Source organism: Anomaloglossus baeobatrachus, chromosome 3, assembly GCF_048569485.1.
Source record: "Anomaloglossus baeobatrachus isolate aAnoBae1 chromosome 3, aAnoBae1.hap1, whole genome shotgun sequence".
Taxonomy (NCBI): Eukaryota; Metazoa; Chordata; class Amphibia; order Anura; family Aromobatidae; genus Anomaloglossus; species Anomaloglossus baeobatrachus.
Window position 1 is genome coordinate 637,743,806 of NC_134355.1, and position 15,680 is coordinate 637,759,485.

Here is a 15,680-nt window from a genome sequence, read left to right on the forward strand (position 1 = left end):
AGGTAAAAAGATGTCGGTAGTGAGACGGATAGAGAAAGACAGAGACAGCCGGGGAAAGAGATAGATGCCCAAAGACACAGACGCCCAAAAAGACAGACCTGGAAAGAGACAGCCCTGGAGAGAGATAGCCCGGCAAAGAGACAGACCAGGAAAGAGACAGCCGGGCAAAGAGACAGCCGGGCAAAGAGACAGACCTGGAAAGAGACAGACCTGGAAAGAGACAGACCTGGAAAGTGACAGATCTGGAAAGAGACAGTCCTAGAAAGAGACAGACCTAGAAAGAGACAGCCCTGGAAAGAGACAGCCCTGGAAAGAGACAGCCCTGGAAAGAGAGAGCCCTGGAAAGAGACAGCCCGGGAAAGAGAGCAGGAAAGAGACAGACGGGGAAAGAGACAGACTGGGAAAGAGACAAACAGGGAAAGAGACAGATGGGGAAAGAGACAGCCCTGGAAAGAGACAGCCCTGCAAAGAGACAGCCCTAGAAAGAGACAGCCCTAGAAAGAGACAGCCTGGCAAAGAGACAGCCCAGCAAAGAGACAGCCCAGCAAAGAGACAGCCCGGCAAAGAGACAGCCCTGGAAAGAGACAGACCGGGAAAGAGACAAACTGGGAATGAGACAAACCGGGAAAGAGACAGACCGGGAAAGAGACAGACCGGGAAAGAGACAGACCGGGAAAGAGACAGATGGGGAAAGAGACAGCCCTAGAAAGAGACAGCCTGGCAAAGAGACAGCCCAGCAAAGAGACAGCCCTGGAAAGAGACAGACCGGGAAAGAGACAAACCGGGAATGAGACAAACCGGGAAAGAGACAGACCGGGAAAGAGACAGACCGGGAAAGAGACAGACCGGGAAAGAGACAGACCGGGAAAGAGACAGACCGAGAAAGAGACAGACCAGGAAAGAGACAGACCTAGAAACAGACAGCCGGGCAAAGAGACAGACGGGCAAAGAGACAGACGGGCAAAGAGACAGACGGGCAAAGAGACAGACGGGCAAAGAGACAGCCCGGCAAAGAGACAGCCCTGGAAAGAGACAGACTGGGAAAGAGACAGACCGGGAAAGAGACAGACCTAGAAACAGACAGCCGGGCAAAGAGACAGTCGGGCAAAAAAACAGCCGGGCAAAAAGACATCCGGACAAAGAGACAGACGGGCAAAGAGACAGACGGGCAAAGAGACAGAGAGAGAGAGAGAAAGTCAGACAGATACAGAGATTGAGACAGATAGACTGATTCAAATACAAACAGATAACAGATAGACAAGGAAAGAGACAGACAGACAGCGACACACAGACAGAGACTGGGAGAGAGACAGAGAGACAGTTACTATCCCGGGCAATTCCCGGGTACTAGAGCTAGTATATATATATATGTATATATATATATATATATATATATACAGTTAGGTCCAGAAATATTTGGACAGTGACACAATTTTCGCGAGTTGGGCTCTGTATGCCACCACATTGGATTTGAAATGAAACCTCTACAACAGAATTCAAGTGCAGATTGTAACGTTTAATTTGAAGGTTTGAACAAAAATATCTGATAGAAATTGTAGGAATTGTCACATTTCTTTACAAACACTCCACATTTTAGGAGGTCAAAAGTAATTGAACAAATAAACCAAACCCAAACAAAATATTTTTATTTTCAATATTTTGTTGCAAATCCTTTGGAGGCAATCACTGCCTTAAGTCTGGAACCCATGGACATCACCAAACGCTGGGTTTCCTCCTTCTTAATGCTTTGCCAGGCCTTTACAGCCGCAGCCTTCAGGTCTTGCTTGTTTGTGGGTCTTTCCGTCTTAAGTCTGGATTTGAGCAAGTGAAATGCATGCTCAATTGGGTTAAGATCTGGTGATTGACTTGGCCATTGCAGAATGTTCCACTTTTTTGCACTCATGAACTCCTGGGTAGCTTTGGCTGTATGCTTGGGGTCATTGTCCATCTGTACTATGAAGCGCCGTCCGATCAACTTTGCGGCATTTGGCTGAATCTGGGCTGAAAGTATATCCCGGTACACTTCAGAATTCATCCGGCTACTCTTGTCTGCTGTTATGCCATCAATAAACACAAGTGACCCAGTGCCATTAAAAGCCATGCATGCCCATGCCATCACATTGCCTCCACCATGTTTTACAGAGGATGTGGTGTGCCTTGGATCATGTGCCGTTCCCTTTCTTCTCCAAACTTTTTTCTTCCCATCATTCTGGTACAGGCTGATCTTTGTCTCATCTGTCCATAGAATACTTTTCCAGAACTGAGCTGGCTTCATGAGGTGTTTTTCAGCAAATTTAACTCTGGCCTGTCTATTTTTGTAATTGATGAATGGTTTGCATCTAGATGTGAACCCTTTGTATTTACTTTCATGGAGTCTTCTCTTTACTGTTGACTTAGAGACAGATACACCTACTTCACTGAGAGTGTTCTGGACTTCAGTTGATGTTGTGAACGGGTTCTTCTTCACCAAAGAAAGTATGCGGCGATCATCCACCACTGTTGTCATCCGTGGACGCCCAGGCCTTTTTGAGTTCCCAAGCTCACCAGACAATTCCTTTTTTCTCACAATGTACCGACTGTTGATTTTGCTACTCCAAGCATGTCTGCTATCTCTCTGATGGATTTTTTCTTTTTTTTCAGCCTCAGGATGTTCTGCTTCACCTCAATTGAGAGTTCCTTAGACCGCATGTTGTCTGGTCACAGCAACAGCTTCCAAATGCAAAACCACACACCTGTAATCAACCCCAGAACTTTTAACTACTTCATTGATTACAGGTTAACGAGGGAGACGCCTTCAGAGTTAATTGCAGCCCTTAGAGTCCCTTGTCCAATTACTTTTGGTCCCTTGAAAAAGAGGAGGCTATGCATTACAGAGCTATGATTCCTAAACCCTTTCTCCGATTTGGATGTGAAAACTCTCATATTGCAGCTGGGAGTGTGCACTTTCAGTCCATATTATATATATAATTGTATTTCTGAACATGTTTTTGTGAACAGCTAAAATAACAAAACTTGTGTCACTGTCCAAATATTTCTGGCCCTGACTGTATAAAAAAAAACAAAAAATATATATGTGCTATATATATATAGATAGGTAGATAGTATATATATGTGTGTGTATGAACATATATATGTGTATATACACGGTGTATATATATATATATATATATATATATATATATATATATATATATATATATATATATATATATGTATGTGTGTATATATACTGTAAATTTGTGTGTATATATATATATATATATATATATATATAAAAATATATACATATATATATGTATGTGTGCGTGTATATATATATATATATATTGTGAGGTAGCACGGTCGGCTGCGCAGCAGAAGACACGGGATCCAGGCATTAAGGTTCACAGCACATGGTTTTAATGTCCAAACAAAAGTCCATAACAAAATACATGTGCCTCTCCAGCAGAGACTCAGGGAGTTCTGTTCACTCCCTCACACCCGGCACACCTGCCCTTGTTCCTGATTCTATTTAACCCTTCCTTCAGCCTGTAGGGAAACAGCATTAACCCTAGAGTGGATTTACTTTCTATCATGGAGTGAGCACAACCGGGGCGAGACATACCGGCCGTCATAGATAACCCCGGTCACAGTCTCACATACCCCCCCCCTCAGTTCAAGCGTGCGGGGTTGAACTCCAGCCATCAAACACGGGCCGCGGGACAAGGCATCGGCGTTGCCCTGCAACCTACCGGCCCTATGTTCAACCGTAAACCGGAAGTTCTGCAGAGAAAGGAACCACCGGGTAACCCGGGCATTCCGTTCCTTGGCGGACCTCATCCAGACCAGTGGAGAGTGATCCGTCACCAAGCGAAACTGACGTCCCAGCAGGTAATAGCGTAGGGACTCCAAGGCCCACTTAATCGCCAGGCACTCCTTCTCCACTACGCTATAATTCTGCTCGGGAGGGGTGAGCTTCCTACTTAAGAAGGTGACGGGGTGTTCCTCCCCCTGAACCACCTGAGACAGCACTGCCCCCAGGCCGACCTCTGAGGCGTCAGTCTGTACTATGAACTCCTTCCGGAAATCAGGGTGTACAAGAACGGGCTGTCCGCACAGGACCTCCTTCAGGGCCCGGAAGGAGTCCTCGGCCTGCGGAGTCCAGCGCACCATGACGGACTTCTTGCCTTTGAGAAGGTCCGTCAAGGGGGCTGATAGTCCCGCAAAATCCTTTACAAACCTCCTGTAGTACCCCACGATACCCAGGAAGGCCCTAACCTGCTTCGTGGTCAGGGGTCTAGGCCACTTCTGGATCGCCTCAACCTTGTTAATTTGGGGCTTAATCACTCCTTGGCCTATCACGTAGCCCAAGTAGCGGGCTTCCGTGAGTCCCAATGCACATTTCTTGGGATTCGCTGTCAATCCGGCTGTTCGAAGCGCGTCCACCACCGCTTGTACCTGTTCCAAGTGGGTCTGCCAATCGGAGCTGTAAATAATGATGTCATCCAGGTACGCTGATGCATACGCCTGGTGGGGTTCCAGCACTAAGTCCATCAACCTCTGGAACGTGGCCGGAGCGCCATGTAACCCAAAAGGCAAGACAACATAGTGGAAGAGACCCTCCGGCGTAACAAAAGCGGTTTTCTCCTTGGCGGACTCCGTTAGTGGCACCTGCCAGTACCCCTTGGTCAGGTCGAGCGTGGTAAAATATCGCGCCTGTCCCAGCCTATCAATCAGCTCATCCACCCGGGGCATGGGGTAGAGATCGAACTTGGATATTTCGTTCAATCTCCTAAAGTCATTGCAGAACCTTAAGGAGCCATCGGGTTTTGGTATTAGGACAATCGGACTAGCCCATTCACTCTGGGATTTTTCGATGACCCCCAGGCATAACATTGTCTTTACTTCCTCCGATATGGCTTGTCGTCGAGCCTCCGGTACCCGGTATGACTTCAGGCGTACCTTCAGGTGGGGCTCGGTGACAATATCATGTCGTATCAGACTGGTCCTACCGGGCAGCTCGGAGAAGACATCGGGGTTCTGCTGAACCAACCGTCTGGCCTCTCGCCTCTGTTGCTTGGTGAGGGCTTCTCCAATCCTTACTTCCGGTTCGTCCTCTCCGGAGGTCGCTGGAGCCGGATGTGAACGACCCGAAGAGGAGGGAGGTGGGGAAAAAACAGCCATCAGGCTTTCCCGTTCCTGCCAAGGTTTTAATAGGTTGACATGGTATATTTGTTCAGGTTTCCTCCTACCGGGCTGCAATACTTTATAGTTAACCACCCCTACTCTTTCCTTTATCTCGTAGGGGCCTTGCCACTGAGCCAGGAATTTACTCTCCGCCGTGGGGATTAATACCAACACCCGATCCCCGGGTTTAAAGGTCCACACGGTGGCTTGTCTATTGTAGCGGCCGCTTTGCGCGGCCTGAGCCTCCTGTAAATGTTCCTTCACAATTGGCACGACCGCGCTTATGCGGTTCTGCATACCCAAAATGTGTTCAATCACACTTTTATGGGGGGTGGGCTCTTGTTCCCATGTTTCCTTTGCCAGGTCCAACAATCCCCGGGGATGTCGCCCGTATAACAATTCAAAAGGCGAAAACCCCGTGGATGCCTGTGGCACCTCTCGTATGGCAAACATCAAATAGGGAAGCATCATATCCCAGTCTTTCCCGTCTTTTGAAATCACCCTTCTTAGCATGGTTTTCAGGGTTTTATTGAAACGCTCGACTAAACCGTCCGTTTGAGGATGATACACAGACGTACGCAACTGCTTGATCTGGAGTAGCCGGCATAGCTCTTTGGTCACTTTAGACATGAATGGGGTCCCCTGATGCGTAAGGATCTCCTTGGGCAAACCCACCCGGCAGAACACCGCAAACAACTCCCGAGCTATAAGCTTTGCTGCAGTATGTCTGAGAGGTATCGGCTCGGGATACCGGGTGGCATAGTCAACGATCACTAGGATGTGTTGGTGCCCTCGAGCGGACTTTACGAGGGGCCCCACCAGATCCATCCCTATCCGTTCAAAAGGGACTTCTATAATGGGTAACGGTACCAACGGACTGCGAAAATGGGTCAGGGGTGCGGTAAGCTGACACTCCGGGCAGGTTTCGCAGAACCGTTTTACCTCCCCAAAGACCCCAGGCCAATAGAACCTTTGCAATATTCGCTCCTGCGTTTTCTTGACCCCTAGGTGGCCACTCATCAGGTGTTTATGAGCCAAGTCGAGGACCCGCCGGCGATGCGGCTGGGGCACCACCAACTGTTCTACCCCCACGCCCCGTACTTCATCTACCCGGTAGAGTAAATCCTGCTTAAGAGCGAAATGGGGGTACCTTACCTGGGCACCGGGCAGCTGTGCCACCCCGTCAACTACTGTCATCCGACTCCGGGCATGTATTAACGTAGGGTCCTGGAGTTGGGCTGTCCCAAACGTATCCGGGGACGCCTCCAACTCCGGGATGGGCTCGACCGTCTCAGCCTCTCCTGCCAATACCTCTAGGGGCGACCTATCGGGTTCACACTCTGTCCCTATCATGGTGACCCCTACGGCAGGTGTCCCGGATTCAGGATTGTAGGGCTCAGGTCCCGGACCGACCAATATCTGAGGGGACTTAGGGGGTCCCCTCCATAAAGTCCAAAAATAGGGCAGATCCCGTCCTAGGATCACGTCATAAGGAAGAGTGTTAAGAAGTCCCACCTCATGTTGCACCTGACCGCAAGGTGCTGTGATGGTGACAATCACCGTGGGATAGTCGCGGCGGTCCCCATGTATGCAAACCACCCCCACGGTGCGTCCTGTGGTCTTTACTTTAGCCCTCAAGGTGGATCGCACAAGGGTCACTAAGCTTCCGGAATCCAACAATCCTGTAACCGGACATCCATTCACCTGTATTTGGCACAAGTGGGGCTCCGTCTCTGGGGAGACCAGGTCAGCGGTACACACCACCTGAGCATACATTGAACCCCGCCGGGTAACCCCACAATCCATGGGCTCCGTGGTGAGTGGACACTGGGCTTCCATATGTCCCACCCGCTGGCACCGCCAACATCTAATGGGGACGGAAACCCCTTTGACGGGTTGTCGTTTAGGGTACAGAACCTTCCGGACCTCAGGAATGGCGGCCGCGGCCTCAGACGGGACGGTAGGGGACTCCTGCACCGTTGTCAGCGGTGGGTCCTTGGCCCTAGGCTTGGAGGGGCCGGACCGACGGGCGGTACGCAAAGTCTCGGTGTCCCATATCAAGTCCTGCGTAGCCACATGCCGCTCTACCAGGGACACTAATTGGTCCAGGGTACTCGGGTCACCCTGTCCGACCCACCGTTGAACGGTGACGGGTAAAGTGCGCACAAAACGATCCACTACTACCCTTTCCACCATTTGCGCCGGGCTCAGAGTGTCAGGCTGCAACCACTTTTTTACAAGATGCAACAAGTCATAGGCCTGGGAGCGTACGGGTTTGGCTTCCTCATAGAACCACTGATTTACCCGCTGAGCCCGTACATAGGTATTCACCCCCAACCGAGCCAGTATTTCGGCTTTCAGGGTCACATAGTCAATGGCGTCCTCGGTACAGAGGTCCAGGTACGCTTTTTGGGGTTCCCCCGTCAGATAGGGCGACAATACCTCAGCCCACTGCGGGGTCGGCAGCTTTTCCCGCTCGGCCACCCGCTCAAACACCGCCAGGAACGCTTCCACATCATCACCCGGGGTCATCTTTTGCAACGCTTGTCTCACTGCTTTCCGGATGCTGCCGTCGTCACCCGGTCCCGGGGTTGTTGCTGCCGGTCCGGCACGGATCGACTTGGCCAGGAGAACCATCTGTTCTTGGTGCCTTTTTTCCTGCAATTGCAAGGCTTGCTGCTGACGTGCATTGGCCTGATCCATCTGTTCTTGGTGCCTTTTGTCCTGCACTTGCAAGGATTGCTGCTGACGTGCATTGGCCTGATCCATCTGTTCTTGGAGTTTTTTTTCCTGCACTTGCAAGGATTGCTGCTGACGTTCCAACGCCCGGAGCAGGTGTGCATTGGTCTGTTGCTGCTGTGCATTAGCCTCTTGTAGCTGTGCATTAGTCTGTTGCTGCAGCCTTAGGATGTCTTCCATGGCGTCGCCGGGTTTGGGCTGTAGTATAGCCGCTCGAATCCAGGACATGTGCTACCGGGACACCAGGGATGGATGCTACACCTCACCGGCTGTCATGCCCGCATTCTCCACCATATGTGAGGTAGCACGGTCGGCTGCGCAGCAGAAGACACTGGATCCAGGCATTAAGGTTCACAGCACACGGTTTTAATGTCCAAACAAAAGTCCATAACAAAATACATGTGCCTCTCCAGCAGAGACTCAGGGAGTTCTGTTCACTCCCTCACACCCGGCACACCTGCCCTTGTTCCTGATTCTATTTAACCCTTCCTTCAGCCTGTAGGGAAACAGCATTAACCCTAGAGTGGATTTACTTTCTATCATGGAGTGAGCACAACCGGGGCGAGACATACCGGCCGTCATAGATAACCCCGGTCACAGTCTCACAATATGTATATATACGTTTTGGCATACTTGGTCGCGTTTTTAAACTTATATATAATTGCAAGAATCTTCATGGAATCACGATTTCTAACATCAATACATAACAAAAAAAATTCCATGAAAGAAGCAATAAACATTATGATGAGTACACATGTGTTCTAATTAGGGATAAGTGAACCTAAACTGTAAAGTTCGGGATTTGTACTGAATAGAGTTGAGCGCGGTTCACGGTTCGAGGTTCTCCAGTTCGCGGCTCGAGTGATTTTGGGGGCTGTTCTAGATCGAACTAGAACTCGAGCTTTTTGCTAAAGCTCGATAGTTCTAGATACGTTCAAGAACGGTTCTAGCAGCAAAAAGACAAGCTAATTACTAGCTGGCTTTCCGCTGTAATAGTGTAAGTCACTCTGTGACTCACACTATTATGAAATTTCAGTGTATAGTGTGCGGGAACAGCGCATTCAGATCACTGCTGTTTGTATAATGGCGATCGCCATTTTTATTTTTTTCCTTGTTTTCCTTCCCTAAGCGCGCGCGTGTAGTGGGGCGGGTCAGCATGTCAGCCAATCCCAGACACACACACAGCTAAGTGGACTTTTAGCCAGAGAAGCATCGGCATGTGTGATAGGATGTCCATGTCACATGTCCCTGCATTATAAAAACGAGTATCTGCCCGTCCGGACGCCATTATCTCTTCTGCGTCTGGGTGTCAGTCACCGCCGGCGTAGCTCCTGACTCCGATACTGCTGTCTACGCTCTATACACAGCGCTATACAGAATAGGGATAGAAGTTTCTTTCAGCCCTTCTAAGGGCTAATACCGGCAGGGTCAGAGCCATAGGTGACAGGTCCAAGAAAACAGATTTTAACAGCTACACAAGATGACAGCATCTGTGTAGCTAAGGTCAGGGATTTCCTCGCTGCATTTCCCCATTAGGAGGGATAGAAAGGGAGGCTTCCTTTCCTGTACCCAGACCCACAACCCTGCCACTGTACCCTCCTGCCCTTTGCACACTCAAACTCATTGTTACTAAGCCATTATACTAGCAAACACTGAGTAAACTTAGTGGCATCCTAAACGTGGCTGTTGGACTTCTGTATTGTCCCACTAGTGCAAAGATATTTGCAGCACGTCTGCCTGCATTGCACACTCAAACTCATTGTTACTAAGCCATTATACTAGCAAACACTGAGCAAAATTAGTGGCATCCTAAAAGTGGCTGTTGGACTTCTGTATTGTCCCACTAGTGCAAAGATATTTGCAGCACGTCTGCCTGCATTGCACACTCAAACTCATTGTTACTAAGCCATTATACTAGCAAACACTGATTAAACTTAGTGGCATCCTAAACGTGGCTGTTGGACTTCTGTATTGTCCCACTAGTGCAAAGATATTTGCAGCACGTCTGCCTGTATTGCACACTCAAACTCATTGTTACTAAGCCATTATACTAGCAAACACTGAGTAAACTTAGTGGCATCCTAAACGTGGCTGTTGGACTTCTGTATTGTTCCACTAGTGCAAAGATATTTGCAGCACGTCTGCCTGCATTGCACACTCAAACTCATTGTTTCTAAGTCATTATACTAGCAAACACTGAGTAAACTTAGTGGCATCCTAAACGTGGCTGTTGGACTTCTGTATTGTCCCACTAGTGCAAAGATATTTGCAGCACGTCTGCCTGCATTGCACACTCAAACTCATTGTTACTAAGCCATTATACTAGCAAACACTGCTGCCAGTTTAAGGGCCGTAGTTGCATTGTCAGGGATATTTATTCTTTATTATTCTGCTGTTAATAAAGCTAGACCACCGCTGAAATCTACACCACCTCTCAATTTTTACTACCACATTTTAAGTGCACAATCTTGTCGCAATCAAAATGAGTGGCAAAATGACAGATGCTGGTGGAAAGGGTAAGAGGCGTGTTGGAAAAGGAAAAAAAGGGTTTGTCTGTGGGGAAGGTGGCAAAGCTCCATTAACATCTGCTGAAGATAGACCATCTTCCAGCAAAAGTAAGATGTCTACTACTTACCGTGGACAATCCGATGTGCTCCCTTTTTTACGGACACAAACAACAGGATGATGGCCAAAAAAGGAAAATGCTTGAATGGATCTCAAGTGGTCCAACAAGTGCCCTCTCCGCCACCTCAACTACCACATCCAAAAAACACCAGTCCTCTGAGTTGTCAGCCCAATCACACTTGCATTTTCACAGCTCTGAAGTCTCCATCCGCCCTGCACAGTATGGTGGAACTGAGATGGCTGAGTCTGCAGAGCTGTTCAGTCACACTATAGCCTGGGAATCAGAGGTCTGCTCCCAAGCTACAGTGAGTACAGACCAGGAAATGGTCTGCAGTGATGCCCAGAACCTTTGTGACTCAGATTCAGGCCGTGATGACCAAGTTTCTGAGCATAATGTTGACCCTTATTCACAAACTGAAACACCTGTGGTAATAGACAATGAGGAACATACTGATGACGATGAGACGCAGATACCAGATTGGGATGACAACTTAAATATTCGGTCAGGGCAAGAAGAGGCTCGGTCTGAGGGTGAGGGGAGTGCAAACACAACAATTGATGAGGAAGTGCTAGATCTCACCTACTGTCAACCCACAGTAAGGCCCTCGAGGAGGTCAACAGAGACGGTGGAGGAGGATGCAACTGACGACGAAGTTACCTTGCGCCTTCCTGGACAGAGTCGGAGTACTGGTAGCACGTCTACAACTGCATCCACAGCCACCACTGGGCCTCTGAGCACTAGTCGGAGTGGATCAGCAGGTCGCATGCCCTCTAAGCCTTGCCTAGCCTGGTCCTTTTTTGACATAGCAAAAGATCGCCCAAATTATGTGATCTGTAAAATTTGTCATGACTCTGTTAGTAGAGGGCAAAACCTCAGCAGTTTGACAACTTCTTCCATGAATCGTCACATGAATAAATATCATATGTCCCAGTGGGAAGCTCACCGTGCTGCAATGCGGCCTAGCGGAGCGAACCATCCACCGCCTGCCCCTTCCAGTGCATCTGCGCGCTCTTCATCTTCTAGGACTGTGGGGACAGCTGTCACACCTGGTTTTCCACGCACAACTTCCACCACTGTAACCGCAACAGGCAGTTTGCTTGGTAGGTCGTCAGTTGGTTTGGAAGGGGAAACAAGTACGTGTGTATAGCTCTCTCAGACATCGATAGCACCAACGTTGGAAGAAGGTGACATCATGTCTACGCCTGCACTTTCCTCACAAAGCTGCATTTTTCCAGGGACACCCTACTCAACACCGTCTACACACAGCAGCCAGATCTCTGTCCCTCAGATGTGGACAAATAAAAGGCCATTTCCTGCGACCCATGACAAAGCTAAGAGGTTGACTTTATCCCTCTGTAAGCTCCTGGCTACCGAAATGCTGCCTTTCCGCCTGGTGGACACACAGGATTTTAGAGACCTTATGTCTGTCGCTCTGCCTCAGTACCAGATGCCCAGTCGCCACTACTTCTCTAAGACAGGTGTGCCTGCGCTACACCAGCATGTCGCACACAACATCACCGCTTCCTTGAGAAACTCTGTGTGTGAACGGTTGCATTTCACCACCGATACTTGGACCAGTAAGCATGGACAGGGACGTTACATGTCGCTGACTGGGCACTGGGTAACTATGGTGATAGATGGTGAAGGGTCTGCTGCACAAGTCTTGCCGTCCCCACGACTTGTGTGTCAATCCTCTGTCTGTTCAAGTTACGCCACTGCTTCTGCCTCCTCCACCTCATCTGGGTCCTCCACCTCCGCCCCAAGCCTGCCTGGTCAGGCCACCAGCGTTCGCACTGTGCAGAAGGAATCACGCACCCCTCATTACTATGCTGGCAGCAGAGCGCAACGGCATCAGGCGGTCTTTAGCTTGACATGTCTTGGAGATAAGAGTCACACAGCGGCTGAGTTGTGGGCAGCTCTGCAGACTGAGTTTAATAAATGGTTGTCTCCACTCAACCTGCAGCCTGGTAAGGCCGTGTGCGACAATGCTGCAAACCTGGGTGCGGCCCTTCGCCTGGGCAAGGTGACACACGTGCCTTGAATGGCTCACGTGTTGAACCTTGTTGTCCAGCAATTTTTAACACACTATCCCGGCCTAGATGGCCTTCTGACCAGGGCACGAAAACTGTCTGCTCACTTCCGCCGTTCAATCGCCGCGGCTGAGCGACTTGCATCGCTCCAGAAGTCTTTTGGCCTGCTGGTTCATCGCCTGAAATGCGATGTGGCAACACGCTGGAATTCGACTCTCCACATGTTACAGCGACTGTGGCAGCACTGCCGAGCCCTGGTGCAATACGTCATGACGTATAGCCTGGGCCAACGAGGTGCAGAGGTGGGGCAGATCACCCTGACGGAGTGGTCTCAGATCAAGGACCTATGCACCCTTCTGCACAGTTTCGACATGGCGACGAATATGTTTAGCGCTGACAATGCCATTATCAGCATGACAATTCCAGTCATTTACATGCTGGAGCACACGCTAAACACTATTCGGAGTCAGGGGGTGGGACAACAGGAAGGGGAGGAACTACAGGAGGATTCATATGCGCAAGACACAACAACATCACCAAGGTCCAGACATTCATCATCACCAACGCGGCAGGCATGGGGCCATGGGGGACAGGGATCAACAAGGGCGCATGGTAGCAGGCGAAATGTTGAGGAAGGTGCAGGAGAACATGAAGAAATGGAGGACGAACTGTCCATGGACATGGAAGACTCAGCGGATGAGGGAGACCTTGGTCAAATTTCAGTTGAAAGAGGTTGGGGGGAGATGTCAGAGGAAGAAAGAACGGTTAGCACCTCTATGCCACAAACACAGCGTGGACTTGGTCCGCATGGCTTCGCAAGACACATGAGCGCCTTCTTGCTGCACTACCTCCAACATGACCCTCGTATTGTCAAAATTTGAAGGGATGATGACTACTGGCTTGCCACACTATTAGATCCCCGGTACAAGTCCAAATTTTGTGACATAATTCCAGCCATAGAAAGGGACGCACGTATGCAAGAGTATCAGCAGAAGCTGTTACTCGATCTTAGCTCGGCTTTTCCACCAAACAACCGTGCAGGTGCAGGGAGTGAATCTCCCAGTTGTAACTTGACAAACATGGGACGGTCTCGTCATCTTCAACAGTCTACCCGTACCAGTTGCACCGTATCTGGTGCTGGTAACAGCAATTTTATGGAATCTTTTCATAATTTTTTTAGACCGTCCTTTGCAAGGCCACCAGAGACAACAAGTCTGACACATAGTCAACGGCTGGAGAGGATGACACAGGAGTATCTCCAAATGAACATTGATGCCATGACTTTGCAAATGGAGCCTTGCTCATTTTGGGCTTCAAATCTTGAAAAATGGCCAGAGCTCTCAACTTACGCCTTGGAGATTTTGTCGTGTCCAGCTGCCAGCGTTGTCTCTGAACGTGTCTTCAGTGCTGCTGGATATGTGCTGACAGATAAGCGCACGCATCTGTCCAGTGACAATGTGGACAGACTAACGTTCATCAAAATGAACAAGTCATAGATCCACAAGGAATTTACTACCCCTGTGTCATCCTGGGGAGAGTAAATGCTTGTGGATTTGGAATGTGCTTGATGCAAATCAAAACATCCTGTTTGCAACTGGGGCACAAGTGCTGCCACTGATGGGGTGTCTGTGTGGCCCAATTTTTGGAAAAAAGGGAGACTCCGCTTGGAGTAACCCTTGCTTACATTGTTTTTAAAAATGATCCAAGATGCACAGAGCTGGGATCAAGAAAGACTTTGCTACCTACCCCGGGGTCATCCTGGGGACGGTTAAGTATGGCATATTTTTGAATGTGCTTGATGCAAATCTAGCTGTAAAGTGTACAACTGGGGCACAAGTGCTGCCACTGATGGGGTGTCTGTGTGGCCCAATTTTTGGAAAAAAGGGAGACTCCGCTTGGAGTAACCCTTGCTTGCTGTGTTTTTAAAAAGGAGCCAAGATGAACAAGTCATGGTTCAGCAAACACTTTGCTACCTACCCCGGTGTCATCCTGGGGACGGTTAAGAATGGCGTACTTTTGAATGTGCTTGATGCAAATCTACCTGTGAAGTGTACAACTGGGGCACAACTACTGCCACTGAACGGGTGGGTGTGTGTGGGGCCCAATTTTTGGAAAAAAGGGAGACCCCGCTTGGAGTAAGCCTTGCTTACATTGCTTTTAAAAATGATCCAAGATGAACAGAGCTGGGATCAGGAAAGACTTTGCTACCTACCCCGGTGTCATCCTGGGGACGGTTAAGGATGGCGTATTTTTGAATGTGCTTGATGCAAATCTAGCTGTGAAGTGTACAACTGGGGCACAAGTGCTGCCACTGATGGGGTGTCTGTGTGGCCCAATTTTTGGAAAAAAGGGAGACTCCGCTTGGAGTAACCCTTGCGGTGTTTTACATGATTTTAGAAGGGCGTGCCATGCCTATATCTGTGTCTCCTCCTCTTTTTCCTTGTCCAGCTCTTTTGTTTTCGCATGAGTATATGTCCTTGTCACTTTCCCATGTGTTTGTGTTGTGTTGTGAGTTATTTGTCACCTTTTGGACACCTTTGAGGGTGTTTTCTAGGTGTTTTTATGTGTTTGTGATTGCCTGCCATTGTTTCCTATGCGGTTCGAGTTCGGTTCGTCGAACGTTCGCCGAACTGAACTCGAACGAGACCTCCGTTCGACGAACCGAACTCGAGCCGAACCACGACCGGTTTTCTCATCTCTAGTATTGAACACTGGGTGTTCGGGTCTCGGATTGGAACACGGACTTTAAAAAAAACATCTGTGTCCAAGTTTGGAATTCGGGTACTGTTCGTATACTAATAAAGTTTGTTAAAAGGCTTTGGCGCAGCCAATCAACAAGCTTTATTGCATGCAGAAGTTGCCTGTATACTGCTGTGAACAATAAAGAAAAAACAAAATGACGTGAGCTCCTGCTAATTTTTGATAATCAGTGTGGATAAAGAAGACAACTGCGGGCTGCAACCCTGAGCTGTCAGCTTTACCTTGGCTGCTTATGAAAAATACAGAGGATCCCAGGCCATTTTTTTAAATATTTAAATAAATAAGCAAGTAACATTATTTAGCTAATAGGTGTAGAAATAGTGCAATTCTGTAACATCAAAAATTCACCAAAAGCTCAT